The following is a 16,382-nucleotide window of genomic DNA, read 5'->3' as shown; positions in this document are numbered from 1 at the left end:
TAAGTCTTCGGATTTGGAACTACTGCAGACCTATACGGTAGTGGATGGCGTTCATTCAGGACTTATTGTACAACAGCCTTCGTTTAATTAATTTCACAATCACTGTTGCAAATAAGCGCCACATTTGGGCATGAGCGTTTCTGTAATGCGCTGTCACGAAACTCAGCTGATCGACAGTGAACGAAGTTACATCTCATTTTTTTCATAGTCAACAGTGAGTTGTAAGCGAGCACTGATGCAAGAATGTAGTTTACTTAGAATTTTGTACACTGTGAGATGTAAAAGAGTAGCGAAAAGTGAAAAAATACCGATATTCGCAAGTAATCAGTACTTCATAAATGAATGAAAAACTAAAGTGAATGAATCGAATAGTATAAAATTTAGTACCTGCGATGGAATATTGCACGGAAAGGGTGAGTCAGACCCAAATATCTCTAATAAAAGAAACTACTTGTGTTGATGGGGAAATTATCGACTTAGAAATAGCCTCTGCTGGCTTCTAGTGCTTTGATGAAAAGCATGGTAGTCTCCCAGTTAGTATTTCCGATGTCGGTACATACACCGGAAAGAAGGAGATTGACGATTTCCTGAAGTATAAGATTTTATTCAATTCGTGGCAACCTGTCAAAAATTACAATTTCTGGAATGACGTAAATGGCGTAGAGAGAATGTTTCAATCGGTCTAGTTGTCATTATGATCATCGTTGGCTTATTCTGAAGCAGTTAAAATGCGCTTTGTAAGTCGACTGACTTTCCGGCCAGATGCAACACATAGTAGACATCATGGAGCATTCACAAACGGCCCATTCACTAATCTCAGGAAGTATCACGAATCTGCAAAAATGCATATGAATTCCGAGTGGGATGAAGATGCAGTTGAAAAGTCAAGTAATTTTATTAATGTTACGGAGGAAAAAGAAATTCAAATGCTGTTTTCGGTCATGTATTGCAGGTTAGAGTAGTCAGATGACGGACACTGAGGAAACATTTTGAAATTTTAAATAAATGTAGTTGCATGTACTATTACAATATGAACACGCAATATTTGATGTTTTGTTATGATTTTGGGTGTTTATAAACAAAGCCAATGTTTACGTCGTACTACAACAGTGATTCATCAGTGTTTTTATTTTGGTCACAGCAATAGCTACATTCAGCTGGGGCATTGCCATTCGCACTCTTTAAGAGCTCTGTGTTCGCTCGCACCATCTGTTGCTACCGACCCAGTTCCCTAATAACTCACGCAGCTAGCTTCACCTGCTCTTTGACCGTGCATGTTGAGGCTTACAAGTGCGATTCGCAGATATATCGAGAGAACATTTTAGAATTTTTCTTCGGAGATAATGTACAAGCACTCATTTACCAAATCTTTGCTTCATTCCACAGTATAAGGTACCATTCCTTCTGCTACAAACAGTACTAGCGGAACTGTATTCATATTATGACTGTCTGTCATGAACTGACTTCCATATACGAGAATTATGTGAATTTGTAATATTTAGGGGTTAATCTTGGCTAGACATTTATTTTACCGTCCTTTCATATTTAAAACGATTGAATGTGTTTTTTACTCTTTGTACTTCATACTACGTGGCATTCCATTTCAACCTTATTTACTACGTTTATGTCTTTTGTGAGAGTTCCATCTCAGTACGATGTCCTATGTCAACAATATGTCTACTCCCTTGTACTTCTCAAATTAGTTGGAGGAAAGCACTTGGCCAGCAAATACTACTTAACGCCGACATACAAGTCGCCTTTTGCCCTTCCTCCCTCAATCTTCAAAAATGATTGGCCGACTTTCTTGTCGTCTGATAACAATATTTCATCTGTCTCTCTCTATGTACACAATTGGCCCACTTTTCTGTCGTCTAATCTACAACTCTCAATTTACCTCTTTTCTCTCTTCGTAAATAATTGGCAGACTTTTCTGTCTCCATTTACCACAAACCTCTTCGTCAGGACTATTCCTAACCTATCAGGGTATCATAATTCATAACAGCAGAAACCACTTCTCCGTTTCAATTCACACTAAAGAGTAACGATATGTCTATGCTCACGCAATCTGAATTCATCTCTAGACAAAATTTTGTTATTTATATTATTGTTGCCACCAGAATTGTTTCCCTTGTCCTTTTTCGTGTTCAATTACGTGGTTTATCGTCGCACTCTTCTTCTGCGGCCTTCTGCCTGTTTATTTTGCGTTATTTCATCTGCGTTATTTATATAATAGCCATCTTATAATATTTTCTGATATAAAGCTTGTTTATCGTTGTTGTAAATATTAAAAAATTGTTCCATTACGTGATTTATAACGTTTTTTGTTATATCCATTGATATGGAGCTGGTGTTATGTTGTAAATATATACTGTGTTCTTCTGTTGTTGTACCTCTAATCCTAAATATCGTATACTCGGGCCTGTCCATATAATTCCGTCGAATGTATATTTTTCACCAATGCTATGCAGATGTCTATTCTGCTGAATTACTTTGTTCGTGCCACAGCTTGGTTCTTTGTTGTCACATTCAGTATAAGAAAATTTGCTCATCTCATCTTGATTGTGAAGAATGTTAAAAGAAGACAGATAATAGTTCTGGAGGAAAGAAGCAGAAGAACTAACAGCAGGAAAAGAAAATGCAGTAAGCTGTCAGTTAACTCGGGCACCTGATAATCGTCAGTTACTTAGCAATACAAAGAAGTCATTGCCCCCTGAGGGTAGTATTTATAATATTTTTTCATGTCACTGATTGACATTTCATGTAATAATTGTTGCGTCGGCATTTCCGTAGTTGAATGAGACCTTCATTCACATTGTTGGATGTGAGATCCGCCAGTTATGCAAAACACCGCTTTTTCGCAGTATCCAAATATGTTTCGGCACCACTCTGCCATCCATCATCAGTGGGTTTTCGTTTTTATTTATTCTGCAATGTGAACATTTTTGTTAAATGATTATAAAATTATGTGCATCTTTAGTTCAAACAATAGATCGTTTCATTTTGTAAATACCTTTACATTTGATGTGTATGAATTTTCTGGATCACTTGTGTTTTAATTGCTGCAGGTAGCTTGTCATCTGCAACCAAACGATGTTGATGAGAAAGGTTTTTTCTGGGAGTTAACCTATCTCCTAGAACGTAATTTAGTTTGTCGCGATGTTTTCGGGCTTATATTCGTTTTTACTTACGTTTTCGTGTGGCAAGCACTTCCATTCTTCGCATCATGCTGAGTTGTTGTGATGCATACGTAACTATAACAAGAATTTTCCACAAATAACGTAGTAAAACACTTTTCACTTCACCAAAATGACAGTGTTATTGTGATTTGTTGTGTGTCCCAGCCCAGTCAATGTTCATTTGTTCACCAGAGAGTTCGGCGCCAAATTTGAATTTTGTTTGCAATTTATCTTTGTGTGAGTGTGTGTGTGTGCACGCGCGCGCACGCGCGAATTTGTGTTTTCTGTGCGCTTCTTAGCTGTGTGTGTTGTCTTTTATATGGTATTCCTTTTGTCTGTAAATGGTGCGTCTTTGCAGATTTTTATGTATATGTTTTTTCGTATGAATGTGTGTGTGTGTGTCTGCACTGAAATAGATCAGAACAGAAGAAACACCCATGGATAAATTTAACAAATCAGGGATATATGAACTCACACGCAACACTTGCCGCCAGTCAGTGTACATAGGACAAACATCAGAACTTTCAAAACCAGATGTTCAGAACATCTCAGGGCTTTTAAAAAGCAACAGCTCCCCTAGCACATTTGCTGACCGCATTGTAGCCCACAATCACCACCCAGCCACTATAGAACAGACTTAGGAATAATAATAAATGAAAAGCACCAGTTTGCTTTTGTTCTACAATATTAATATTGTAGAACAAAAGCAAACTGGTGCTTTTCATTTATTATTATAATGTTGTTCTACCAAGAACCGACGGAATATTCTGTTAATAGGCTTAGGAATACTAAAACCTAGCCACAGCCTATACAGCAAACTGACCATTGACGAAAACTTCCTTATACAGAAGGCAATAGCAGAAGGAAAACAGGACTTAAACCAATACACTACACTCTGCAAGGGCACACTATTTAACACATTAAAGGAACTTTACAAATAAAAACAACAGAAACAGATAAAGTCTACACACACACACACACACACACACACACACACATACACACGAAAAACAGATACACTAAAATCTGCAAAGACGCATCATTTACACACAAAAGGAATACCATATAAAAGACAACACACATAGCTAAGAAGCGCACAGAAAACACACACGGTCGCACACACACACACAAACACACACACACAAAGATAAAATGCAAACAAAATTCAAATTTGGCACCGAACTCTCAGGTGAACAAATGAACACTGACTGGGCTGGGACACACAACAAACCACAATCACACTGTATTTTGGTGAAGTGAAAAGTGTTTTACTACGTTATTTGTGGAAAATACTTGTTTTAGTTTCGTGTCTATCACAACAATTCAGCATGATGCGGAGAATGCAAGTGTTTGCCACACGAAAACATAGGTAAAAACGAATATAGGCGCGAAAACATCACGACAAACTAAATTAAATTCTAGAAGATAGTTTAACTTCCAGCAAAAAACTTTCTCTTCAATATCGTTTGGTTGCAGATGACAAGCTACCTGTAATAATTAACACACAAGTGATCCAGAAAATTCATGCACACCAAATGTAAAAATATTTACAAAAATAAACGATGTACTGTTCGAACTAAAGATGCACACAATTTTATAATCATTTAAAAAATGTTCACATTACAGAATAAATAAAGACGAAAACCCACTGATGATGGCACAGTGGTGCCGAAACATGTTTGGGTACTGAGAAAAAACGGTGTTTTGCAAAACTGGCGGACCTCACATCCAACAATTTTAACTGCGAACACGGCCAACACAAGGAGTTGCAAATCAAAATGATGAATACTTCATTCACAACTTTCTCAAATTCAAACATGTTATCTACCCCAGTATCATGCTTCCTAGAAGTAAATTGATAACTTTGTTTCCCATACACGAAAGCAGTATACCTTTGATTGTTTACTGCTAGCGGGCCCTAACAGAAGCTGGTTATCAAGTATATGTTCATTGGTGTCTTGACGCCATTGAATTTCGGTACTTGACCATCTAGTACCTTACTCCTATCCGTTTGTGCTATAATTGCATTTCTCCATCAAACCCTCTGATCGCAACTACTTCACCTCTCGCACAGTTTTGTGTGCTGCAAGACCAGTCTTGATTCAATAATGCTTGGAGAATTTCTTTATATGTTTTACGTGTGTTACTGACCTCTGTTCCCACGATATTGTTTCTCCTTCTAATCCACAGGCCACGAATTCAGTTTTTTGTAATTCAGTTATGTTTTCAGGAACGATGTCTTCAGACTGTCTAATGAAAGCTACTTGGTGTTTGGTTCTCTTACTAGAGAAATAATGGAATTTGTAAGCATTAGCGTAATTTGTTACGTCACGTATGTGGACAACATCTTTCTTTCTTTCTTGTTAACACCAAATTTCTACTTTTTCTTTAATTTCATTTTCTGTTTTATTTTGCATCTCAGGAAGCACTTTACGCTCTATTGCTCTCAATTTGCCCTGAATCGCAATTGTGTTACCTCTACAAAACGATTCTACATGTGAAATATTGCGATTAAATATTTCATGGTAGTTTTTGATACTCTGTAAATTATTTCACTGTATTGTATGCTTTTCCTGGCATTTTCTGGGAGCTTTGCTTTACTCTTGTCTTACGTTACTAATTTCATTAATTGTTGTTTCTAGCATCCCATTTTGATCCTGCAAATTCTTATTTAATATTTTGTTTTCATGGTCAATCATTTGATTTATTTGTGATTTACAAACTTCTGATCTTGTACCCCATTCTTTTATTTCGTAGCCTATTTTCCTGCAACATCCCTCAGTTTTAGCTTCAAGATTTGTAATTTTTTGTTCCAAAGCATTGAACTTGGTGTTCAGTTGAGCTTTAACTTATTTTAATCCCTTACCCATTTTCACTATTTTGTTATGTCCACCGTCTATTTTCTTTTGTGTTTCTTTATGCTCCTGCAAAATTAATTTAACGTAGACGTTTTATCCTGATCATCATCCAGAGTTGGTAAAGTGTCAGCTGATGATGTACCACACCTTGATTTATGTAGTTCATCTATTGGCTCATTAGTAATTTCGGCGTCAAAGTCATTTTCTCTGGCATCGTCATCCTAATCAGTCATTTCATTTCGACTAGGTGCTACACATTTTGGGTTTACATTATCATTGTCTGCCACTGAATCAACATTTTCACTGTCCTCGTTAACAGTTAACTCTCCATTTCCAGTGAAATCATTAACAGCTACTCCAGAATTCTCAGTGCGATTATTGTTAATTGAACTTACTATTTCGAATTCATCACCAAAGTCTGAATTTACATTTTCACTTCCGTTATTTTCGACATGTCACTGAACCTACATCTGACTTCGTTGGCTTTTATTTGTATCTGTCCCACTTTTTCGTCAGTACTACTGCGAGACTGAACTTTTTCTCTACTTCCCAAAAGTGTCTTATTTCCTTTTCCCCAGACATACTAATACTACTGTTACAATTACAAATCTTAGACTGTTGTACGCAAGCGCAACACTCAAAACTACTTCTTCCTCAACTTATTCCGTACTCTTAGCTGTCGACTGCGCCGCTGGCTGCAACACCTGAAGCTGTCTCTACCAACACGCGGTATAGTGTCAACTGCGACATCCACTGCCTGCCACCTCTGCACCTGTTGTCTGTGGCTGCATCACACTGCTCTGCTCGCTGCGCCGTCTCGCAGCTTGAAGAATCTTGATGTGGTGATTAATAACGTATTCCCATAGACTGCGCGCACAACGTTAACTTTTTGTTCTTGTTGCACTTCCGCACTTCCCATTCCTGCTTCTCACCGATACTACTTTCATTGTGACTGAAAATTTTGATTTTGCGGGATCAGTTATTATAGTTCTACTAAAGTTCACAAACGGTTCAAATACAGTTCACGGCCTACTTATTACAGTTCCCATGCAGTTCTCTGGGCCTTCACAGTTCACATGTATCCCAGTTCTTACGGAGTTCGATGGTCCATTACAATTCACAGTTGTCCCAAAAAAATCTTGCCTCATAATTCCATAGCACTTCGACTTCAACAATTATCCCCACCCGGGATGCCGTGTACGGCAAGATTAAATACAGAAAGTGTGAGAAAGAGAGAGGGAGGTACATATGTGCGTATGGTTAAACCCCTTCAAATGGTTCAAATGGCTCTGAGCACTATGGGACTTTACTTCTGAGGTCATCAGTCCCCTAGAACTTAAAACTACTTAAACCTAACGAACCTAAGGACATCACACACATCCATGCCCGAGGCACGATTCGAACCTGCGACCGTAGCGGTCGCGCGGTTCCAGACTGTAGCGTCTAGAACCACTCGGCCACCACGGCCGGCTTAAACCCCTTCCCTAGAAAATTTGTCTCCTTTATACCTCCTCTGTGTTACCAGAGATGACGTGTCTCTTATATCATTTGTACTAAGACTGAAGTACATGCGAGGTGTCTATTTGCTTCATCCACCCTGAGTGGAAGTTCTAATAAATGTTCACCAACCTGCGCAAAAAACAGCAAGTCGGTTGTGAATCCGTAATCTCGAGGCCGTAAGAAACTGTTAGCGAGGAACTATTAGTTTAGAAATGATTTAATTTCCAACCAGTTTGTTTAAACGGGAAGCCACTCGCTTTTTTTATTGGCAGAACACGAGAAACTGCACAATTACGTACATTCCACTATAGAGTCACAAATAATTTCTACTCTTCAACAAATTAATGAACTGCGTATTGATGCAGTTACAATCACACTGTTCTCAGCTACATGTTCCAAATAACCATGCATTGGAATGAAGACCTAACTAACACCGACCGCAGCAGACAACATGTCTCTCCTCCGACACTGACGAACCAGCTCTGATCCTAGAGCTGAGACACTTCACCCGCCATACAATTTAGGCGCGATCCGAAGACCACCGAAGTGCTTCGTCTGCCTTTTCGTTTATCCCTTGTTTATTATTCTGCTGGTTATTAATACTTGTGAAATAATGGAATGGTCGCATATTGAGAGATTCTTTAAAACGAAATGCAAGCAAATATGCTGTTTAGTTTTCCAAAATTAATAACAAAATATTATCATTTTGGCGGGCAACTTCCGAACGCAACAGCCAATCGCAGAGAAGGACCACAATTTAGAGGGTCTTTCTCGCGATACCCGTACCGAACAAACCATCTGTAATCGGTAGCTCACACTCCACAGCGTCATCTCGCCACTGGTACCTTCTCAACTACTCTAAGAAAAGCTTCTTATACCTGAGTATGATATATGTCAAGCCAGAAATATTACAGTGTCACCTATTCTGTAGGCCGGAGCACCTCGCCCTGCTGTGCTGATGGTCGCTGGAATGTGTCCACGAGGCCCCCGTGTTGAACACGGACACTACGTGTTGCCTGCTTCAGAATTCCGACAAAAGTGAGGCTGAGTGTTCCCGCTGGGTCCTATTGAAAAGCTCGGTCCCAGAGAGAAAACAGAAGTCTCTCCGAGTAGGCACTATTTTCTATTGCCACCATAAATGGCCGTTCGCGAAGAAAGCTACGCTTATTTTCAGCGAGTTCTCGGGGGAACACACCAGATCTGTTACGTTGTCATTACCCAGATGGTCCTAAACGACATGGAATGTATTCGTACGCCCCTGACGTCTGTCTTCAGAGCAGAGCTCCTCTGTCACCGCCGGCCGGTGTGGTCGAGCGGTTCTAGGCGCTTCAGTCCGGAACCGCGCTGCTGCTACGGTTGCAGGTTCAAATCCTGCCTCGGGCGAGGATGTGTGTGATGTCCTTAGGTAAGTTTGGTTTAAGTAGTTCTAAGTCTAGGGAACTGATGACCTCAGGTGTTATGTCCCACAGTGGTTACAGCCATTTGAACCATTTGAACCTCTGTTAGCCCCGTCTTTCTGACAACCAGTACTATACTATGAAAGGAGTCGCCTTAAAACTAAACTGGCCCGGAACTACTGCTGCACAGAATGAATAGTATTAGGTAAAATCTGTCTCTGTCTGGCTGACGCAGACAGCGGGCGGGGTTCCTGCTAATAATACTAAATGTACTATCACAAGGTCTCTCACCAAACGTTCACTGCCTTCTTTCTAGAGTCTGGGGAATATTCCTAGGAGGCCGAAATGCGTTTCTTTCAGGACACCTCTATTTAAACAACAAATATACAGATATTTGAAATCTTCATATTGCTCTCTTTGTAAACTTACTGTTCGTATGTTTCGTTAATCATATTACCGACAACGAACTACGATGCTGGACATGACAGGAGGTTTATGTGCCTTGATGCAAACGGCACTGTTCCAGTGAATCCGACAGAGATTTAAGTTTCCCAGTACCAATGTAAAACGCTAGCGCTGGCTCATATAGGGCGTGCAGTTGTCCCTGTACCGGTCGACGAGGCAGTACACCCATTTTGTAACACCGCGTGTCAAACACTTAAATTCTCTTTTCTTCCGGTTTTCCCACATTCCATGTTACACAACTATGCAGTGCTGTACTCCAAACGTACACAGGTGTGCGAAACTTCAGGACCAAAGTAACTTTGTCATGACGTTTCACTGCCAAGCAAAGTATCTCCATGAAACTTGAACCATACACAGGTATACCATAGAACAGAAGGTAACGGAAAGAAATACGCAATGAGGCCAACAGAACAGGCATTTTAATTCGAAGAAAATAATTACTATGGAGTCATCGCGATTTGTGATGGAACCTGAGTAATATAAAAGGCGGGACATGAATCTTAATAAGAGGCAGTAATGCATGCTTTGCGACGTGTTCTCTGGCTGGCTTCAAGTTTAGACAGAAATTCTTGTTGTAGGGCTCTTCATTGATCCACCAGCATGGTTGTCAGCTGCTGGATGGTCGACGGTGCATGTTGACGTGGCGCAATACGTCTCCACGACGCATCCCACACACGCTCGATGGCATTTAAGTCAGGGGAACGGGCAGGGCAGGCCATTTGCCGAATCTACTCAAAAACTCCCCCACCTGCACTGTTGCCGTCCTTAAAAATTAAGTGAGAGCTGAATGCGCCCCTGAAAGGACGTAGGTGGGGAAGAAAGAGTTCAGTGGCACAATAACGTTGACTGGTGAATATACAGTGCTCAAAGATTTGAAGGTCCACGCAACATTGCGTCTGCACACCACATAACACTAGAAGGACCAAAATGATCACGTCTGATGGCCTCAAGTCAAGTATTCGAAGGAAGCACTGGAGAACTGACGACATCGATGGCCCCAGTATTCCAATATCAATTACTTTTTACGTGGTGCGTGAAGATGGCAAAATGAATTTCCGAAACTGGTAGCGAAGATAAAATAATAGAACTTCCCAATTTGTATGTCTGTTTGGCCGATTTTGTCGTTAAATATTTGACCAGCCGCTATCCCACGTCCATAATGGATCAACAGAGACAACTACCGGTTGTCGGGCAAACAAATCACCCCCAATGGGATCGCCGTGCCCACGTGGAGCTTGAAATTTTGTATCTTCAGTCCTCTTAAATATAGTTGCAAATGCACCCTCTGCTTGACGTGAGTCCCTTCGTGCCTATTGCACAATGTGTCGGTCATCTCTGCTGTAACTGACCGTGGTCGACCGCCTACTCTCCTTTGGGCACCAGTGCAAGTGGTTCAGAACGCTACCCGTGCACGAGAAACAATGCTGTGTGCAACACCAAATTACCGGGCTACAATGGTCATCCTTCGTCCTTCATGACGTTTCCTGATGGTTCTTTCTGTGCGAATCTGCCTCCGTAACCGAGTTGCCAACGTGACAGACCCTCAAGACGGGGACCCGAGTACAATGCCCGGTACTGCCAGGGATTTTTCCTTGATGGGAGGACTGGACTGGGGTGTATTCAGCCTCGTGAATCCAGCTGAGGAGCCAGCTGATTGAGAGACTGAGATGCGCTGATGCTACGCCGCTCTATACCGCATCCGATGATGAGTGACCAAGGGTGAGACGGCGGTCGGTCGACTATTGCGACTGATCGGGAAGTTTCCTTCTCTTGCTTCGCCTTGTGAAGTCATCCATATTTCGTCTCCAGGCCACATTGTTATGAGGAACACCAGCACTGTGCAGCGCAACCGTTCACAGACTCACACACACACACACACACACACACACACACACACACAGCCTACGTCGGTTGCGGGGCCAGCTCCATTTGGCGCTAGTCTCGCTGACCTCACGCCCTCACCTTACGCCATAAGGCGTCGAGCTTCTTGTACATGAGTGGGAGTGGTTCAAATGGCTCTGAGCACTATGGGACTCAACAGCTATGGTCATCAGTCCCCTAGAACTTAGAACTACTTAAACCTAACTAACCTAAGGACAGCACACAACACCCAGCCATCACGAGGCAGAGAAAATCGCTGACCCCGCCGGGAATCGAACCCGGGAACCCGGGCGTGGGAAGCGAGAACGCTACCGCACGACCACGAGATGCGGGCTGAGTGGGAGTGTTCTGACAACATGATTCAACAGTTTCATTGATTTCCACCTAGTTGTTAGTATGTTAGCCAACGGCCTTGCCGCAGTGGTAACACCAGTTCCCGTCAGATCACCGAAGTTAAGCGCTGTCGGGCTGGGCTAGCACTTGGATGGGTGACCATTCGGTCTGCCGAGCGCTGTTGGCTAGCGGGGTGCACTCAGCCCTTGTGAGGCAAACTGAGGAGCTACTTGTTTAAGAAGTAGCGGCTCCGGCTTCGGAAACTGACGTACGGCCGGGAGAGCGGTGTGTTGACCAAATGCCCCTCCAAATCCGCATCCAGTGACGCCTGTGGGCTGACGATGACATGGCGGCCGGTCGCTACCTTTTGGCCTTCATGGCCTGTTCGGGAGGAGTTTAGTTTAATTTTTAGTTAGTATGTTATTTTACCTTATCTGTCTCGTCCTTGGGCTTTGCAGAACAATGTAGTTTCAAATGTTGAAATGTGTGTGAAAACTTATGGGACTTAACTGCTAAGGTCATCAGTCCCTAAGCTTACACACTACTTAATTTAAAATATCCTAAGGACAAATACACACACCCATGCCCGCGGAAGGACTCGAACCTCAGCCGTGACCAGCCGCACAGTCCATGACTTCAGCGCTTCAGACCGCTCGGCTAATCACGCGCGGCTAATGTAGTTTCTCAGAAATTTCTTCCTCAAATGAAGGCCTATGTTTAATATCGGTAGACTTATTTTAGACAGTATTCTGGAAGCAGCATTAATCTAAAATGGGAGTGGGGCTTTACGAGACGTAAGCTGGACTCGACAACGGGATGGTAGCTCTCGTTCCTGGAATAAGTTGGTCGTGTTACTACCGGAGATTAAGAAGTAGAATCGCGATCTTAACTGCAAAGGGAACGACTTGAAAGAACAGGGTTCTGCGAACTTCCAACGGACTCGTGGGCAGCTGAGACCTCTCTCTACGACGTCAACAGAATGCCGCCACAAGCGCCGGTCAGCGCTTGTTAACGGAGCCATTCCACACACTTAATAACCGCCTCCTCCTGGGGCTTTGTATAGCGTCTCAGTCAGTAAATTTTATTGCACGAGCCATTTGAGTAATGTTACAGTTGTAGGGAGACATTCTGAAATCGGAGAAACGCGCAGAGTGCGTTTCAGCAGGAGAAAAACGAAACTCCATTTCGAGGCCCGATTGTATCTAAGAGACGCACTAAAAATTACGACGGCCGTTAGCTTCGGACGACCGCAGTTAGCCGGACCGAAGACGGCATCGGGAATGGCCCGTCTTCCATCACGGTGTCGCCGCGCGCTCGGGGGATCACTCTGGAAGCTCGTTAGCGCCGCCAGATAGTCGGCAGCAGCGGAGGTGGCCGCCGCGGTCCAGCAGCCGACGCCACGGACAACGACACCCTTCCGATTAACGTCGCCAGGGACATCGGCTTCGGCAGCTGTGGGACACTGACGACCAGAGGCCTACAGTGACGCTGCGGCATCTTGATAACGCCTTTCCGGAACACAACGAGGGCTCCAAAACAACTCTGTTCAAAAATGTAAATGGCTAGAATTTTACAAAAAATAAATTCATGCGGCGGTAGGGACGTCACTGGTACGTTTGGCAGGCACGAAAGTGTCACACAGATGCTCCTTAAACTCTAGCGGCAAACGCTAAGTGAGGCGTTGTTCGTAACGAAGAGGATCACTCTCAAAAATTCAGAGACTGTACGTTAGAAAGAAGAGTCAAGCAAGTGGCTCGAAGGCTTCTGAAGTAACAGAACCTTGACGACGACAGGGGTATCGTCAGGAACACATGAAATGTATTCGCAGTTGCGGATACGAACAGTCATCAGCACCGGGACTCGAACCCGTTTTACGCGAGCGGTTCCCTTGAACGTTTTGGCTACCCGTGCATGACTCACAGCCAGCCCTAAACTTCCAAATGTGGTAGTTACTGCATTGCAGCCTGTACTCGCACACACATTATGTAATTCATGTACATGCATTCATGTCCGAAACGTTCCATCGATATTTTTAATACAGGCACTGCAATATCGCAGCGTTCAGAAGTGCCCCAAGGAAGTGTGTAGCACAGCTATTATTTTCTATGTACATAAATGAACTGGCGGCCTGGATGAATAGCAATTTGCGGCTTTTTTGCTGATGATGCTACGGTATATAAGGCGTCGTCATTGGGTGACGGGGATAACTTTTGCAAAGTGGTGTTTATCTGTAAAGGAGACCAGTACGACCAATTCTTGAGTACTGTTCGAGTATTTGGGATCCGCACCATATCGGGTTAAAGGAAGACATTGAGGCAATTCAGAAGAGGGCTGCTAATTCGAACAACACGCAAGTATTAGAGAGATGCTTCGGGAACTCGACTGGGGATCTCTGAAGCGAAGGCGACGTTCTTTTCGAAGAACACTATCGCATAAATATAGAGAACCGACATTTGATGCTGACTGCAGAACGATTTTACTGCAGCCAACGTACATTTCGTGTAAGAACGACCGATGACCTCAGTAGTTTGGTCCCATAGGAACTTACCATGTAAGAACCACGAAGATACATTAATAATCTCTCTGTTTTGAAATGAGACACGAAAGGAATTCACTAGTAGGTACAGGTTACAGTGGGCTGCGCAGTATGTATGTGGATGTAGATTTAGATTACGTCCTTGCACAAACATTTAGTGAAACGAACGCTATATTAAAATCACAGAAATGATTACTCACGCAGAGCTTTATCTACATTCATTCTTCCCACGCAAAAGGTGTAAGGACCGTTCTGGTGAGTTACTAGTCTATACATCTTGCACCGGAACCCACAGTGATTTATGTGTACTTCGTTGGTTTCGTAGAGCATACATGGGTATTGACGGTATCCGATAACTCCTCGACTGGTATCGGATGATCGCCCAAGGTCTTGAATTCAATGCCATGCTCAGCAAGCCACCTGCATGTAACCACACAACCATGACGTCGCAGCGAATCTACATCTGGGCTCTCCAATGCTGTCTGCAGGACTGTATGCAGAAAGTGTGCATCTGTCATTAATCTCTGAAGACGTTGAAGGGTCTCCAGGTGAGCTTCTTTATGAGATTTTATTTAAAGTAAACTCGTGTCAATATCTCTGGTACCTGAATTTACGGCACACTTAGTATATTTTCTCTGGTAAAAATATGCGTTCATATCAGCCAAAGCTTACATATTTTATACTAAACTTGTCTGCTAAGTGTCTAAATCAAATGCCCTTGTCCAAAGTCGATAAGATTTGCTACTTCTCTGAGTCCCACACTCATGTTTACAATGCCTCAGTGCCATATTCCAGTCTATCTGTTCTTTCTTTTCCGTCCTGGAATAACAGTGTGTACAGTTACGAATTCCATGTGCATAACCTGCTACTGTGACAGTATTGCCAACTTGGTGGATGCCTAATGGGCAGGAAAGAGGTTGCTGTTTGCCTTGGTGGAACCTCTTGTGTACGTTGGCTCAATAAAGTACCCCTGCTCTCTGGTCGCTTCCGTTGCAGGAATAAACTTCGGTTTCGTTAAGGGAGATCGTCACTGTTCTTTGGGAACTTGGTAAGTTCGATTGCTCGTCAGAGCTTCTCTTCGATATTTAAGTTAATGTTTGAATTGTGTAAGTTTTCTGTCTAACTGAAGCTCTAACGCTTTTTTTCTTATAGCTTTATAGTCTATTAGTTTGTGAGACGTGTTTTATTTTAATTCGCGATCGCTGAATACTCTGAAATTTAGGTGATTTTGTAGGCTATTGGTTGATTCAACTAATCACGTGGAGATTTGGAGGTGTGTTGAACGGGTAACAATTCAGTTCACTTCGCTTCTTATTTTTCTGACAGCGAGTACATGTGCATTATATGAAGCCACTATGATATTCCCACTAATTCTTTCAATCTGCTTTATTCCTCACCTCCCATTATTCGGTAAATGCTTTGTTCATTACCACTACGTAGTAGGGTTCACGTTTAAGAGCCTTCAACTTTCACGTTTTGTTATCTTTGCGATAAACTCAGTGCAACTTTAACCCATTAATCCTGAAATTCCTGTTTGTTCGGAACTTATTTTAGTTTCGTTACCACCACGAGCTCGTACATTTGTTTACGAACCTTTTGTGTTGTAGCTTCTGCAATCTTCCTCTTACAATGTGCATTTAAATTAAATGTGTTTCTTGGCTCATGTTTTGATCTTCACCCTGTATGGTGTCAGGTAAATCCAACACCTTCCATGAAAACCCTGACATGATAAGCAAATCCAGTAGTATGTCACATAGCTCCGAATAAATCGTGACATTAAATTAACCAAAGTAATACGAGTAACGAGTGAGCAAATGGAATACCACAGACTAACTCAAGAATGCCTAAATGCATGTCATACCTTCCCACCGTGAGACAGACGCACTTCCGAGGGGAGAAACGAGAACAGAAGTCGAGAGCAGAACCGTGTTAAGCTAGAAGGCCCCACAATAAGGGACGGACACCCACGTCGCCTGCTAACCGCTAGGACCACCCCCCAGCCCATGTTAAAAGCTAGAGCCCTCCAGAAGAACAGTATAGATCTTACGACAACACTAAAAGGGCCACACCAGCTGCAAGTTTTAGCGTGAGACTTTTTCGCGTCGCTGTTACGTTGCAAACTTTAAAAACATTGCCCCACCACGAAAAGTATAACGTTTCTCATTGGATAGACAGAATTTTTGTACGTGGAGCTTAAGATTAACATTGAGACCCTGATTGGTCAGGTGAAAACACA

General features: G+C 42.5%; 1 pseudogene; it reads left to right on the top strand.

The window, feature by feature from the left end:
- The first annotated feature begins 11,679 nt into the window (after positions 1 to 11,679).
- LOC126089529 (5S ribosomal RNA) lies at positions 11,680 to 11,797 on the top strand (annotated as a pseudogene).
- Positions 11,798 to 16,382: the final 4,585 nt, after the last annotated feature.

This window comes from Schistocerca cancellata, chromosome 6 (genome assembly GCF_023864275.1).
Source record: "Schistocerca cancellata isolate TAMUIC-IGC-003103 chromosome 6, iqSchCanc2.1, whole genome shotgun sequence".
Taxonomy (NCBI): domain Eukaryota; kingdom Metazoa; phylum Arthropoda; class Insecta; order Orthoptera; family Acrididae; genus Schistocerca; species Schistocerca cancellata.
This window is presented reverse-complemented; position numbering and strand designations above follow the sequence as displayed.